We start from the raw sequence: 16,006 nt of genomic DNA, 5'->3' as shown, positions 1-16,006 counted from the left end.
GAGGACAAGCTGCTTGCCACATTTCACTGCAGGTGGGCCTCTGGCCAGGCCACTGGGCCTCCACACCTCCGTCTTCAGTCTGTAAAATGGCACAGCGCTAAGCATCACATAGGGTTCTAAGTAGGGCACACCACCGCTTCTGTGGTCCATGCCATGGCAACATCACCAGGAGTTTGCTGTCAGAGGGGAACCCCACAGAAGCCTGAGCGATGGGCAGTGGGCTCTCCCTGTCAGGGCTGGACACCAGGGGGCACCTCCTCTCTGGCCAGCTGGGTCTGGATTAGAGAGGTTCCCTACTGCACTTCATAAAACCAGAGTCTTCCTCTCTGCCATCCCTCGACCGTGCTCCTCTTCCCAGCAGTCGTGAGAAGCAGAGAGAGCAGGGGTTAAGGTCAGAGCAACAAACGTGAGTCCTGGCTCTGCTGTAAGTGGCTGGGTAGCCGCCGGCTGGCTCCACGACCTCTGGAGTCCTGGTTTGGCCCCTTGTAATCGGGCAGCGAGATGCTGCAGGCACAGGACACTGCAATTCTCAGACTCAGAATGCTGGCTAGGTCTGGCATTTATGCATCCTTATGTTAGGAAAGAAGCAGGTCAGATCATCACGGGGTCAGACAGAGCGCCAGGGAAGTAGGAGAGAAATGGAGGGTGAGGAGAGAGCATGCCCGCCCTGGATGCAGATCAAACTTAGAGAGGAAAGCCTCGCTCCTCTGACATGAGAATCTCGCATCTGTTTCTGATTCAGTCCCTGCTTAATGAACAGTCCCCATCTTAGTATTTTCCTGGCCAGAAACTCTTTATGAGAAGGAGCCATAAAGAAAGGCACAGCACAATTTTTCAATCTTACTCTCATGGGAAGATACTGATTCCACTCATACTCCTGCAGATGGGTTGGGATGGAATAGAAAGCTGGCTGAAAAACTCACAATTTAAGCAACTTCAAAAGTAGAGAATTACTGGTGACATTTAGCCAGTTAATAGTATTTTACTTTATCCCTGAGCTCAGACCATTCAAACAGCTGTCGTCAGGACATGTGTGTCGTTTAGCAGCCTCTTACCACTTATTTTCCCCGAAGCCTAATGACACCGTGTGCAATTACATTAATATCGTGCTCATATGTACCTTATCAATACCTGCTGATTTCAAAGTGTCACATCCCACATTAATTGCAGTTTGTTGGCTGTTGTGAACAGCACTGCTGTGGGGAAAGCAGCCGTGAGCTACCCACCATAGGGCCAAGCACTTCTCCCCTGTTGAATCTGTCCCTCAGAGATAATCATTCCCAATGGGATTCAAAGGTGTGAGTTTTACAGTTCTTTGGTATGTTGCCAAATTTCTTTCCAGAAAAACTAGAATTAAAAAAATGTCACCCATCAGGCTTCGTAGGCATGAACACGCCATCCCTGCTAGCTTTTCAAATCAAGTTTAAAGTTTTCAAATTTAAGCTTCAAATTAAGCTTAAAATTTTATCGTTTTCACTCCTGTTTACTCTTCTAGGATAGTCACATAAGAACCATCAGTCACTTGAATCTGAACTTTCCTCTTCTGTTTCCATTTTAATTTAGTGTCAGACTAGACCTCCTCCCCCTTAACTTTTTTCCTTATTTTTTTCTCGATCCTTCACCCTGCCCCCTTCTCTTATTCTCTTGGAGTCACGTTAATAATTGATAAAAGGTCACAACCTTCTGCCTTTTTTATAGACTTGAGACGATGTTTTAGCTGCCTGCTTCTTTTCATCACAGGCAGGATGCCCTGTGACTACAATACATATTGACTTCCCAGCTAGAATAAACACCTGCCACCTGCCACTGTGCGTCTAGGCAGTATCTCTGGCACAAGCTTTATGAAGTCCCCACTTTTTCCCACAAATTGGGTCAGGAGTAAACACTGACTTTCTGGATTCACTGTGAACACTCACTCCTTGGGCACGGGTGCAGGCCTGTCACCACATCGCTCACGAGCCTGCAACTGAGGGTCCCCCAAGTCAAATCCTGGGAACGCTTGCCACTTGGTGGCTCCATCCTATGTTCCAAGAAAACAAAGGAATCGGTGTTGCCTGGCCTTCTGCTGAGTTCGTTGGATGCCTTATATCATTCACACTCTCAGCACCCTGGCCAGTGTTAACACTGCCATCTTGCTAAGGCTCTGAGGGGCGGATGCTCCTATCGAGGCCAGAGCTGGTAAGAGGAACAGCTCTGCTGGCATTTCCAACCCTGAAGCCAGCCTCCTCCTGACCCCTGTGGCTGGACAGCCACACACACACCTGGGCTGTCTGCCACCTGCGTTCTCACGTGGCCTGAGGAGTCAGAGTGCCCATCCCTAGGGGCTCCCACCTGGGCTGGGGAGACAGAGCCAGTGTTGTCAGGGTCCTGCCTGGTCACCAGAAGACGCTCCAGGTGAGGGCACTGGCCCCAACCTGCACTGGTCCCAACACGACAGAAACAGGCAGAGGCTGAACGACCGGCAGAAGCACTTCTCCCCCAGCTCCTCCAAACCCTGACAAATGCTCAATGGTGACCGTCCATGGCCTGGGGTAGCCCTTCACCTCTGCCCTAAATCTCCACAGCAGCTCCGCAAAGCAGCAAAATTATCCCCACTCTCGAGATGAGGAGATGGGCTCAGGGAAGCAGGTGGCTGGACTAAGCCCCTCAGCTCATCAGTGGTTTCACACGTGGTCTGTGAGCTCAGGACACCAACCAATTCCCTTTGGTCTGGGGTCCCCCACACCCCTCACTTACAGGGAACCTCGCTGGAAGCAGAGCACAGGGGGACTTTAACCTTTCCTCTGAGGCCGTATTGCTGCCCTCCTGCGCCCCGAGTGTCCTCCTCCAGAAATGCCGAAGAGATCCAAGAGACTGAGGACAGCTTTTCTGAAATATGGAGGGAGTCAAATTTTCCTGCAGTCTCTCCCTAAACTTGCCACCAGACTCAGATGACGAGTTAACAAGCTAAGACCTTCAGAATAAACATCATGAAGAGGGGAAAGTGCGTAAATAAACTGCCCAGCTATTTATTTGAATTCGTGGAAGTTTAAAGAAATGGCAACCCTCTCCAGTGCTCTTGCCTGGAGAAGCCCATGGACCAAAGAGCCTGGTGGACTAAAGTCTCTGTGGTTGCAAAGAGTCGGACACAACTGAGTGGCTAACACTTTCACAAAGGGATTTTGTTTTATTTTGATCATTGTAAGCAAACCGCCAGCCCACCTGCCATGGACCTGGGAGACACAGAGAGGCTGCTGTGAATGTCACGATTTTTTTCAGGAAACACCCAGATTCTCCTCATCTTGCCTGTCTTAACCATTCCAGGGTGACCATTGTCCTGGCTGCTTTTTATGTGGCAACGGTCCCCTCTGTTTTTGGTTCTGTCTCAGAAGAAAAACACTGCTATTTAAATAAGAAATCAACTGTAAAGACCCAACTCTTGGAGCCTGTGAGAGAAATAGGATGAAGGAGAAAACCCAAGTCGCCTACTTGAATTTCCCTTGAAAACAGGAGAAAATAACATACCCTGAGCAGATGGTTCCCTCACCAGAATTAGAATCCCCGCGTTTTCCCACCTGCAGTTTACTTACTTGCTTATTAGTAATATAGATCACATTAATGACCACCTACTGTGTACTTAGCCCTTTGTAAACATCGGACCCAATTGATTTTTACAAGCATCGTGCAGGAGGATGCCCTTCACAGCAGAGGACAAGAGGGGTCCATATTCTCCCCGGGTCTCCATCTCCTGGCCTCTGTGCGCTTCAGATGCACCGCGAACCAGCCTGAGAAATCATTTCTACTCGCTCTGTTCTGTTGCTATTATGGCTCAGAGATCATGGGCTAAAAATTATCAGAAGTTTCTGATTCTTTATCTCACCTGTTGCTTAGACATGCCACACACAAAAGCAGGGAACTTAGATTGGCACCAATCTTCTCAAAAAGTTCCGGTAGCCTGCCACACCTGCACACAGCTGATGCACCCCTCCCAGCTGGCCAGAGGAGATCCACCCAGCTGCAATCAACAGGCAAACCTCCCATCCCCAGCATCCCCAAACTTAAGGGCCCCCGGCACCAGGAACTGGCTTCCCCTCTGAGTCTGGTCCCCCCAGGCTATGAGGACAAAGAGCGGTACTCACAGGCAGCCCGAGGTGATTGCTCTCTGTCTCTCCCTCTCTCCTCCTTGGTGACAGTTAAAAGGCACAGAGGATGCAATTGCCATTTATGTAGACAGTGTCCGCCTCCCTAAAGCCAATCAGAGCAGCTCGCTCTGATTATTTACTCTGCAGCATCTCCCCCCACCCCCCGTCCTCCTGCTCCCCACCCTCCGCAGGACGTGAGGGTCCTGAAGGGAAGAGCAGGGACCAGGGACAGCGGAGCCTGCAGGGCCTGGGAGCGGGGAGGGCAAGAAGACAAGGAAAGGGGCTCAGGGTTCCAGGGCCCTGTACAGGAACCAGACCGGGGCCAGTTCTCCTGGAGTCTCTCCAGGCAACCTCTGATCAGCAGAAGGCTCCTGGCTCTCCCAAGGGGCAAAGAAAGGCCGGCCTGGGCAAGGCAAGTGAGAGGACTTGCCCTGCGTCAGTGCTGTACCTGCTTGGGGCCACCGGGCCCCACTGTGCTGTGCAGGGGACTGCCCTGGTCACAGGAGGCTGCAAGGGCCAAGCCCAGGAGCCCAGATGGAGAAACAGAGACAGAGGCAGGCAAGGATTTGAATCCTGGATTCAACACTGAACAGAATTCAATGTCCTGTTCTTTTAGCCCTGAAGCTGACCAGCATTCAAATCAGGGATTTCTTTGAACTTGGGCTTCCCATCTCATCCACCTCACTGCGCAGGCTGATCCAGGCCTTATGGAGCAGGGCTCCTTCCTCAGTTAAGGCGAGCTTAGGTCCCAAGGGCCTGGGTCACCTAGGCCAGAGCCCACCTAGGCTTGAGACCAGAGCCCACCTTGGCCGGAGCCCACGTAGGCCAGCAGGGCACCAGCTTCCCCGGCTCCCGCCATCCACTCTCTTATGGCACACATGCTCAGGCACACACACACACACACACACACACACACATAAACTACACAGGGCACACATACACAGCCATGTACACACACACACCATCACAAACATATACACACGTGGCATGTGGTGCAGCCAGGAGCTGGGAACTCCGCACAGACCACAGACAGCCATTCCCCCTTGGCTTTAATGACACAGCATCTGCTCAAAGGGGCATCTGTTTTGCTGGGTTCCCAGCAGGCTGGGGCCAAGGCAGTGGGCGGGGCCAAGGCTGGGCCGGTGGGCGGGGCTTGTGGGCGGGCCGATGGGCGGGGCCTTTAGGGACCCGGGCCCGCCCCGCGCAGCTTCCTCCCTCCCTCCGCCCTGCTCTGAGTGCAGGGATCAGACCTCAGGGTGCTGTGCCGACTGAGCTCGGAACCACCTCGCCAGTAGCCACAGAGGATCTGGTCGCCCGGCCCCGCTCTGCACGATTAGAGGCCTGGAAGGGAGAGGGAAAGTTGGACGGGATGGCTGGAAAGCTTGGCTCCAGCGGGATCTGCACGCGGTGCCCGCTGAGCCGGGAGCCTGGCCCAGCGCAGACTCTTGTGAATCCTGTATCACCGTGGAGGCTGAGTGGAGGGATCCAGATGTGATGACCGACCTCTGCGAGAGGGCGCCGTGAGACCAGAGTGAAACCTCCCGTTTCATAGTGACTGCAATAATACTACATTCAGCGTTTAAAAAGTTTCTTGTATAGGCGTTTTTTTTTTCCTATTACACAGAATCACTCAGTCCCTCACAACTCCCATAAGAAGGTAAATATGATCATCACCCCCAGTTTATAGATAAGGAAATGGAGGCCCAGAGAGGCTCAGAAATTTGTCCAGGGTCACACAGCTAGCACACGTGACCTAGCAGGGCATCCTTCACCAGGCAGGCTGGGCACTGCCAGATGAGCTTGCTGTGTGGCAGCTCAGGAGTGGATGCAGATGGTGAGTGAAGAAGCCGAGAGAAAGCCACAGTGGCCAGTTGTGACCAGGGCTAAGAAGCCAAGCCTGTGAGAAGGGAACCGCCCAGAAGGGAGCCCCAACACGGGGCTTGACTGCTCTTGGAGGGCATTTCCAGTTACTGAAGTCTTGGAGGCTGAGAAATGTTGTTCCTGAGAGTTTAAATGTTCCACCAACTGTTGCTTGGAGAGTAAATTGTAGGGAAGAGAATAAATAGATATGAATTGATTTGGAAGGTAGAAACAAGAATTTTTGACTCAGTGGACATCGGTTTGAGCAAACTCCAGGAGATGGTGAAGGACAGGGAAGCCTGGTGTGCTGCAGTTATGGGGTTGCAAAGAGTCGGACACAACTGAGCGACTGAATAACATCAAGAAACAAGATGTGAAGTTTCCTGAAGATGCAGTGCAGGCTTTAGACATCAGGCCCCAGGTCTGAGCTTGGACCTGCTTCTCACCCTGCTGGTAACCTGGGTGGCTTCTTCCCCATCCCAGGGACATGACAAGCTCTGACTCAGTCAGGAACAGGACACTAGGAATGGCCATAACAAAATCTTACAAAAGGTGTGCAAAACTTGTATGAAGAGACACAAAAGCTCCTAGGAGGACACTCAAGAAGACCTAAATAAATGGAAATAAATGGCCACTCACCTGTAAGAACACTCCACATTGTAAATATTTCCATTTCACTCAAACTGATTAACAAATTCAACAGCACTTTAATCAAAATCCCACCCAGATATCTGACTCTAAAATATGAATGGAAAAGCATAAGTCTGAGAATGACCAGCATGTTCTTGAGAAAAAAGAGTATTACATTTCTGCTCTACTCTTATCAACACAGATGAAGCTGCAGAACTGTAACAGTTTTGATATAAGGATAGGCATCTGGCAAAGCTAACAGAATAGAGAGGCCAGGAAAAAATGCCACAAAAATTTAGAAAATAAACTTGTGGAATTGCAAATCAATGGAGTAAGGTTAAACTATTAAATGGTTCTAGAACAATTGGTTGGCTGCTTGGAAAAAAATAAAATTGAATCCATTTCTCACTCTATATACAAAACTAAATTCCTAATAGATTAAATTCTTAACCATTAAGGCAAACTTCTTAGGATAATAGAGAAAAATAGACATATTTTTATGAATGTAGAGGAAAAAGATTTCTTAAATGGTTTCCTTAATCAGCTAACCATAAAACCCTGACAAATTTGATTACGTTACTGTTAAAAATATCTGTTCTTCAAACTACATAAACTAGGAAGACAACCTGTAGAGTGGAATGACGGGTTTAGAAATATGCATTTATTTCCAGTTTTTTAAGGAACCTCCACACTGTTCTCCATAGTGGCTGTACTAGTTTGCATTCCCACCAACAGTGTAAGAGGGTTCCCTTTCCTCCACACCCTCTCCAACATTTATTATTTGTAGACTTTTGGATTGCAGCCATTCTGACTGGTGTGAAATGGTACCTCATAGTGGTAAAATATCATGTATGAAACGAGATGCCCCAGGTTCAATGCACGATACTGGATGCTTGGGGCTAGTGCACTGGGACGACCCAGAGGGATGGTATGGGGAGGGAGGAGGGAGGAGGGTTCAGGATGGGGAGCACATGTATACCTGTGATGGATTCATTTTGATATTTGGCAAAACTAATACAATTATGTAAAGTTTAAAAATAAAATAAAATTTTAAAAAAAAGGAAGAAATATGCATTTAAAAAGAACTTTTCAGTAAAGAACACAATTCAGTAGAAACACAAGCATTTACCAGAAATGGAAACAAAATGTCTCATAAATATGTGAAAAAGTGATTTTTCTTGTTCATAATCCAAGAAAATAGATGTTTATTGCCAACATATGGAACTGCAATTGATTTTGTGTTTGATGTTTTTTCTGGCCGCCTAACTATATTCTCAGAATTTTCAATAATTTGTTAATTCAGGTGGATTTCAATGTAATCAGTCATATCATCTGTGAATCATGAAAGTGTTCTTTTACATATTTGTTTTTCTTGTCTCATTGCACTGTCTAGGATGCACTGTCCCACATCAGAGATATGAACCATATCTGGCTACTGAGCTCTTGAAGTGCAGCCAGTGCTCCTGTGGAAGTGAATGCTTCTGTTAACTTTATTTAATAATTTAAATTTAAATCTAAAAACTGAAGCAATGTGGAAATTTTCTGCACTACATAATTTGAATGCAGGGCTACATTTCACTTTGTTGTTCTAACTAAAATATTCTACTCCAGTGCACACATATTTTTAATTTTGCTAATGTGATTGCTAGAAAACTTAACTTTTAAAATTCTTTATGTGCCTGTCACTGTTCTAGGTAGGGCCTTTGACGCAGTATTAATAGAAGCAGTGGTGGTGAACATCTCATCCCATTGACTTTAAAAGGACCACTTCTAACATTGCACTATTCACAGCCAGGTTTTATTGAATAGCCTTTAAAAAAAATTTTTTGGGGGCCATGCTGAATGGAAGGATATTGTTCCACAACCAGGGATTGAACCTGTTCCCCTGCATTTGAAGTGTGGAGTCTTAACCACTGGACCGCCAGGGAACTCCCCGGATATTCTTTATTAGATGATTTCTTCTATTCCTAGTTTAAAAATTAATAGATGTTTAATTTTATCAAAATATTTTCTGCACCAAAAGTAAAAAATCTTATGGTTTTCCTACTCTGAATTGTTAAGTGATGAGTCACATTAATAAATTTTCTAATTTTCAAATATCTTTTTATTCTTGGGATAAAACTGTGGTGCATTAACATTTTGTATAGAATTTTTTCTCTAGTTTTATTGTCAGATTCTGTGGTCTCACAGACTGATCTGAAGGTAATTTCTTCTTTTTTGATTCTCTGAAACAGTCATATAATTTTGAAATTTGGAATTTTGCAGTTGCTAAAAGAGTGTAAGAAATCATACATAAAATCATTGGCCCCTCCCCTTCATTTCTGCGGATATATTTTAACGTCAATTTATTTTTATTATAGGACTCTTCAGGATTTCTATTTCTCCTTGAACCCAATTTGATATTATTTCATCAGCTTTTTAGATTTAATGACAAGAATTCTTTTTTATGATACAGTCATTAGCTTTTTAGTTTGTTGGGTTTATAATTATATCCCCTTTTATTACTGTATTATTTATCTATTCCTGTCTCTTTTTGTCTTTAGCTAATATTACGAAAATTGTGTCTATTATACTAGTTAAAAAAAAAAAAACCACTGGGCTTTGTTAATCCTCTTTAGTTTACATTTATTTTGTTTTTCACTGATTTATCTTCTTTGTCTTTATTGTTGCCTGCATGCAGTGATCTTTATCCTGTTGTTCTTTTACTAACATCTTTAGTTGAGGGATTACCTCATTATTTTTTTGGCCTTTTTACTTTAATATAAGCATTTAAAACTATTTTCTTTCTTCTATGTGCTGCTTTCAATATGCAGTTCAAGTTTTAAAATTAGTATATTTCCTTATCACTTATTTCCAGTTCAGTTCAGTTCAGTCGCGCAGTCGTGTCCGACTCTGTCACCCCATGAATATCAGCACGCCAGGCCTCCCTGCCTGTCACCAACTCCCGGAGTTTACTCAAACTCATGTCCATCGAGTCGGTGATGCCATCCGACCATCCCATCCTCTGTTGTCCCCTTCTCCCCCTGCCCCCAATCCCTCCCAGCATCAGGGTCTTTTCCAATGAGTCAACTCTTCGCATGAGGTGGCCAAAGTATTGGAGTTTCAGCTTTAGCATCAGTCCTTCCAAAGAAATCCCAGGGCTGATCTCCTTCAGAATGGACTGGTTGGATCTCCTTGCAGTCCAAGGGACTCTCAAGAGTATTCTCCAACACCACAGTTCAAAAGCATCAATTCTTCAGTGCTCAGCCTTCTTCATAGTCCAACCCTCACATCCATACATGACCACAGGAAAAACCATAGCCTTGACTAGACGGACCTTCGTTGGCAAAGTAATGTCTCTGCTTTTGAATATGCTATCTGGGTTGGTCATAACTTTCTTTCCAAGGAGTAAGCGTCTTTTAATTTCATGGTTGCAATCACCATCTGCAGTGATTTTGGAGCCCCAAAAAAATAAAGTCTGACACTGTTTCCACTGTTTCCCCATCTATTTCCCATGAAGTGATGGGACTGGATGCCATGATCTTTGTTTTCTGAATGTTGACCTTTAAGCCAACTTTTTCACTCTCCTCTTTCACCTTCATCAAGAGGCTCTTTAGTTCCTCTTCACTTTCTGCCATAAGGGGGGTGTCATCTCCATATCTGAGGTTATTGATATTTCTCCCGACAATCTTGATTCCAGCTTGTGCTTCTTCCATCCCAGCGTTTCTCTTGATGTACTCTGCATATAAGTTAAATAAGCAGGGTGACAATATACAGCCTTGATGTACTCCTTTTCCTATTTGGAACCAGTCTGTTGTTCCATGTCCAGTTCTAACTGTTGCTTTCTGACCTGCATATAGATTTCTCAAGAGGCAGGTCAGGTGGTCTGGCATTCCCATCTCTTTCAGAATTTTCCACAGTTTGTTGTGATCCACACAGTCAAAGGCTTTGGCATAGTCAATAAAGCAGAAGTAGGTGTTTTTCTGGAACTCTCTTGCTTTTTTTATGATCCAGTGGATGTTGGCAATTTGATCTCTCATTCCTCTGCCTTTTCTAAAATCAGCTTGAACATCTGGAAGTTCACGGTTCACATATTGCTGAAGCCTGGCTTGGAGAATTTTGAGCATTGCTTTATTAGCGTGTGAGATGAGTGCAATTGTGTGGTAGTTTGAGCATTCTTTGGCATTGCCTTTCTTTGGGATTGGAATGAAAACTGACCTTTTACAGTCCTGTGGCTGAGTTTTCCAAATTTGCTGGCATATTGAGTGCAGCAGTTTCACAGCATCATCTTTTAGGACTTGAAATAGCTCAACTGGAATTCCATCACCTCCACTAGCTTTGTTCATAGCGATGCTTTCTAAGGCCCACTTGACTTCACATTCCAGGATGTCTGGCTCTAGGTCAGTGATCACACCATCGTGATTATCTGGTCTGTATAAAGATCTTTTTTTGTACAGTTCTTCTGTGTATTCTTGCCATCTCTTCTTAATATCTTCTGCTTCTGTTAGGTCCATACCATTTCTGTCCTTTATCGAGCCCATCTTTGCATGAAATGTTCCCTTGGTATCCTAATTTTCTTGAAGAGATCTCTAGTCTTTCCCATTCTGTTGTTTTCCTGTATTTCTTTGCATTGATTGCTGAGGAAGGCTTTCTTATCTCTCCTTGCTATTCTTTGGAACTTTGCATTCAGATGCTTATATCTTTCCTTTTCTCCTTTGCTTTTTGCTTCTCTTCTTTTCACAGCTATTTGTAAGGCCTCCTCAGACAGCCATTTTGCTTTTTTGCATTTCTTTTTCTTGGGGATGGTCTTGATCCCTGTCTCCTGTACAATGTCATGAACCTCTGTCCATAGTTCATCAGGCACTCTATCTATCAGATCTAGGCCCTTAAATCTATTTCTCACTTCCACTGTATAATCATAAGGGATTTGATTTAGGTCATACCTGAATGGTTTAGTGGTTTTCCCTACTTTCTTCAATTTAAGTCTCAATTTGGCAATAAGAATGTCATGTTCTGAGCCACAGTCAGCTCCTGGTCTTGTTTTTGCTGACTATATAGAGCTTCCCCATCTTTGGCTGCAAAGAATATAATCAATCTGATTTCGGTGTTGACCATCTGGTGATGTCCATGTGTAGAGTCTTCTCTTGTGTGTTTGGAAGAGGATGTTTGCTATGACCAGTGCGTTCTCTTGGCAAAACTCTATTAGTCTTTGCCCTGCTTCATTCTGTATTCCAAGGCCAAATTTGCCTGTTACTCCAGGTGTTTCTTGACTTCCTACTTTTGCATTCCAGTCCCCTATAATGAAAAGGACATCTTTTTTGGGTGTTAGTTCTAAAAGGTCTTGTAGGTCTTCATAGAACCATTCAACTTCAACTTCTTCAGCATTACTGGTTGGGGCATAGGCTTGGATTACCGTGATATTGAATGGTTTGCCTTGGAAATGAACAGAGATCATTCTGTCATTTTTGAGATTGAATCCAAGTACTGCATTTCACACTCTTTTGTTGACCATGATGGCTACTCCATTTCTTCTGAGGGATTCCTGCCTGCAGTAGTAGATATAATGGTCATCTGAGTTAAATTCACCCATTCCAGTCCATTTCAGTTCGCTGATTCCTAGAATGTCAACATTCGCTCTTGCCATCTCTTGTTTGACCACTTCCAATTTGCCTTGATTCATGGAGCTGACATTCCAGGTTCCTATGCAGTATTGCTCTTTAGAGCATTGGACCTTGCTTCCACCACCAGTCCCATCCACAATTGGGTATTGTTTTTGCTTTGTCTCCATCCTTTCATTCTTTCTGGAGTTATTTCTCTACTGATCTCCAGTAGCATATTGGGCACCTACTGACCTGGGGAGTTCATCTTTCAGTATCCTATCATTTTGCCTTTTCATACTGTTCATGGGGTTCTCAAGGCAAGAATACTGGAGTAGTTGGTCATTCCCTTCTCCAGTGGACCACATTCTGTCAGATCTCTCCATCATGACCCGTCCATCTTGGGTGGCCCCACACAGCATGGCTTAGTTTCATTGAGTTAGACAAGGCTGTGGTCCGTGTGATCAGCTTGGCAGTTTTCTGTGATTATGGTTTCAGTGTGTCTGCCCTCTGATGCTCTCTCGCAATATCTACCGTCTTATACTTGGGTTTCTCTTACCTCGGATATGGGGTATCTCTTCAAGGTGCTCCAGCAAAGCACAGCCACTGCTCCTTACCTTGGACGAGGGGTATTTCCTTGTGGCCGCCCCTCCTTGGCTACTTATTTCCAAGCATTATTTAATTTCTGTTACATTTTAAATTTGATTCATGAGTTATATTGTAGCTTCCCCCAAATTTTCAGACATGCACAGCAATTTTTACTTATTTTTTTCTTCAGTTGTAATTTAATTAACTGAATTGAACTGTGGTTGGAAAGCGACTGGTATTTTAGCAATTCTCTGACCGACACTGAAACTCTCCTTCAGCCTGCTATGAATACATCCTGAAGTTTTGTAAACATTTCATGTACTCTAGAGAAGAAAGTGTGTTTTCTAATATTGGGTGGAGGGTTATTCTAATCATTGGGTAGACAGTACATCAAATAAACCAAGACTCTTACTTGTTGACCTATTTTAAATCTTTACTAATGTTCTTGTTAGCTTGTTCTATCATCCAGCTCATAGTCATTGCTGAAGATGTGTTGAAATCTGTTATGGTGGTGAATTTGCTGATTTCTCTCCATAGTTGTACCAAAATTTGCTTAATATATTTAAGGCTTTTCCATTAGGTCTACATGTGTTTAGAAATACATTACTTCTTGGTGGACTGAACCTTTTATCATTTTATAAAGTCATGCCGCTTAATAGATTGCTTGTTAATGACCTTGCTGTAAAGTGAAACACCCCTGTTCTTCCTCAGTCATCAGAGGCCCGGTGCATTGAAACTCAGGGCTCTACTTCTTTATGCATCATTTAGTAATTTTTAAAAGTCTGGAAGTTATGATTTAAATTTTAAGCCGCACCAACATTTTCCTGGTTTCAGAATGTCATCAATCCACTCTGAGTGGAGTTCTCTGGGGCATGTCTGTCCCAAGCCTTCATACAAGTGAGCCCAAAGGGCAGGGGTGAACTCCTTCAGACCTGTCATCTGGCCCCATCACAAGGGATCGCGAGGCTGACCGAGAGCCTCCTGAGGTCCTCAGAAGATGGCCATCAGGACCTCTCCTAAGAGATCCTCAAGGACTGGGAGCACCGGGCCCCCCGGCCAGGTACAGGGAGACTTCCCAAGAAGACTATGCCCATGTGCCCTCACCCGCTTTGGAACCCGAAGCCTCCCACTTTTTGTTCAGCCCTGCACTCTCCACCTCCCAGCTGTGCCCTGAATTTCCCCCTCCCACTTTTTCCATTCCCACCACAACCTCCTCCCATCCAATCCCTCCAGACCGTGCTCCTTGGTCTCCAAGCAGCTCCTATTAACTCTTCCTGGGGCACTCACTACAAGCCCCAGGCTTCATAGGTGCTTTAAAAAGGCACCACTCTCCCAGGGTAGCAGGACAGAAAACTTCAGATGGTACAGGAAGGTCCCAGTCCTTGGTCACGAGTTCCAAGGTCTTGGACCACGTCTCTCACCTCCTCTGTCTCGGTTTTCTCCCTTGTGAAATGAGGATATGACTGGGGACCAAGTTTGTGAGTCTCAGCACACAAAATACACCTAGAAGTTCTTGTTTGAATGCCAGCTGGATGGAGAAGCAAAGGTTTCTCCTCCAGAATTGCATCTTCCGATGGGATTATAGTGAGCCTGCTAGGTTGGCAGGGAAGATCCTTCAACTCTCTCAAATCCCACTGCACAGTTAGATTCTGAATTTACCTCTAAGGAGACTACACCACATGTCACGAAGGGACAGCCTTGCAGAGTCACAGTTGTTAGAAATGTAAAGGAAGAGCTAATATTTACTCAGCATCTCCGATATGCTGAGTATTTCCCATACATTATGAGAATCAGTGCTCCCCCAAATCTGACAAGGTAGGTACAGTTAAAACCCCCATCTTAGAGAGGAAGAGACAGGGCTCAGAGCCCCAGACCCCATGGGTGGCACGTGGCAGAGAGCAGAGGAGTCCACGTGTGTCCTGTGCTCGCTGTGAGCGGCTGTCTGGAGACGGCGCCCCGTGTCTGCGTCATCACGCGGTGGCGCATGCCCCTGTGAGCACCCGCATGTCAGCTCAGCACCCCCAGGCTCACAGACGGCGCGCTGCCGCTTTACGCCAAAGCCCAGCACTGGGGCGACAGAGTAAAGCCATTCCCAACAGTTGTAATCAAGTTAGAAAGCAGGACTTACTTGCTGGGAATTCTGGCCCTGTTGGGTCTCCACTCCTGTCTGAGATTTGCCAGCTTTGGGGGTTGGGGAGAACACGTGGGAGCAGCCGGGTAGCTGGGCTGAAGCCCTGCACTCTTCTCACTGCTTCAGGTCCGTGAGCCCTTGCCTTTCCAGCGTCATACGCTGGTTAAACATTAATTTCTAATAGTGATAAAGGTCAAGGAAATCTTGAGAAATCTCTGGGGAACCTGGGAAACGATTCTTCACTCAGAATGTATACACATTTACTTCTGTTTCCTTTTAGTATTTTATACTTTTAGATATTTATCTTTAGAACTTTCCTCCATCTGAAATTTATTTTAGGGTAAGTCTTAGGATAAAGTTCTGATTTTTTTTTCCCTCGATAGAGTAAGCTAATCCTTCCAACATGATTTTTTAAAAATATTTGTGTTTCTTGAGCTAGTTGTTTTGGTCCTGTGAAATTGTTCTTTCATTTCTGTGCCAGGGCTACAGTGTGTAAACTTTGCCTCTTTCCTTTTTAAGATATTCTTGTTATTTTTAATTTTTTAAATTGAAGTATAGTTGATTTACAATGTTGGGTTAATTTCAGGCATACATACAAATGCATCACTTTCTAGTGTATTTGGGTTCTTGAAAGGCAAGAAACCCCTTATCATTTTTCTTAAAAAATAATCCTTGCTGCTTTCATATATATTTCTTTCAAGAGGAACTTTAAAATCATTTGTTCAAAAATAAATCATATTTAAAATATTTGTTCATCAAATATTCTGCTGAGGTCTGGGTTGCAAGCACACTGATGGAGTTAAATTGTGAGGATCTGACCTTTGGGAAGGGCGTTTTCCCTTCTATAGCCCCGTCGTCTCACTCCAGGGACATTCTTGTCTTAGTTTGGGTTCGTCCAAAGCTGCCCTAAGACACAGACTGGAGTGCAAGTTGTTTATTTTGTTAGTTGTTATTTTGTTAGGCAGCACCGGGCACACTTCCAAGCCACTTACCCCTGTGGTGGCCAGGTGGGCAGGCCCCACACCGCAGGACTAAGGAGGTAGGACAGACTGCCCGCCTGTCAAGGCTGGTAATTCCCCTGCTCAGCCCTCACTCAGGCA

At 45.2% G+C, this 16,006-nt stretch overlaps 1 protein-coding gene across 5 annotated transcripts in view; it reads right to left on the bottom strand.

Annotated features, from left to right (window-relative positions):
- The window catches only part of DDC (dopa decarboxylase), a 103,791-nt gene extending 87,785 nt beyond the window's left edge, over nucleotides 1-16,006 (bottom strand). The window contains exons 1-2 of one of the 5 annotated variants that reach the window (XM_061413323.1): nucleotides 5,104-5,208; nucleotides 4,119-4,224 (exon numbers count right to left, since the gene is read on the bottom strand). The gene's annotated coding sequence lies outside the window, so the exon portion shown is untranslated. Of the gene's footprint in view, nucleotides 1-4,118; nucleotides 4,272-5,103; nucleotides 5,209-14,903; nucleotides 15,051-15,898 lie in introns of those variants that run through there. The other 4 variants (XM_061413325.1, XM_061413326.1, XM_061413322.1 and 1 more) reach the window with 4 other exon arrangements.

The sequence above is a fragment of the Bos javanicus genome, chromosome 4 (genome assembly GCF_032452875.1).
Source record: "Bos javanicus breed banteng chromosome 4, ARS-OSU_banteng_1.0, whole genome shotgun sequence".
Classification (NCBI taxonomy): Eukaryota; Metazoa; Chordata; class Mammalia; order Artiodactyla; family Bovidae; genus Bos; species Bos javanicus.
This window is presented reverse-complemented; position numbering and strand designations above follow the sequence as displayed.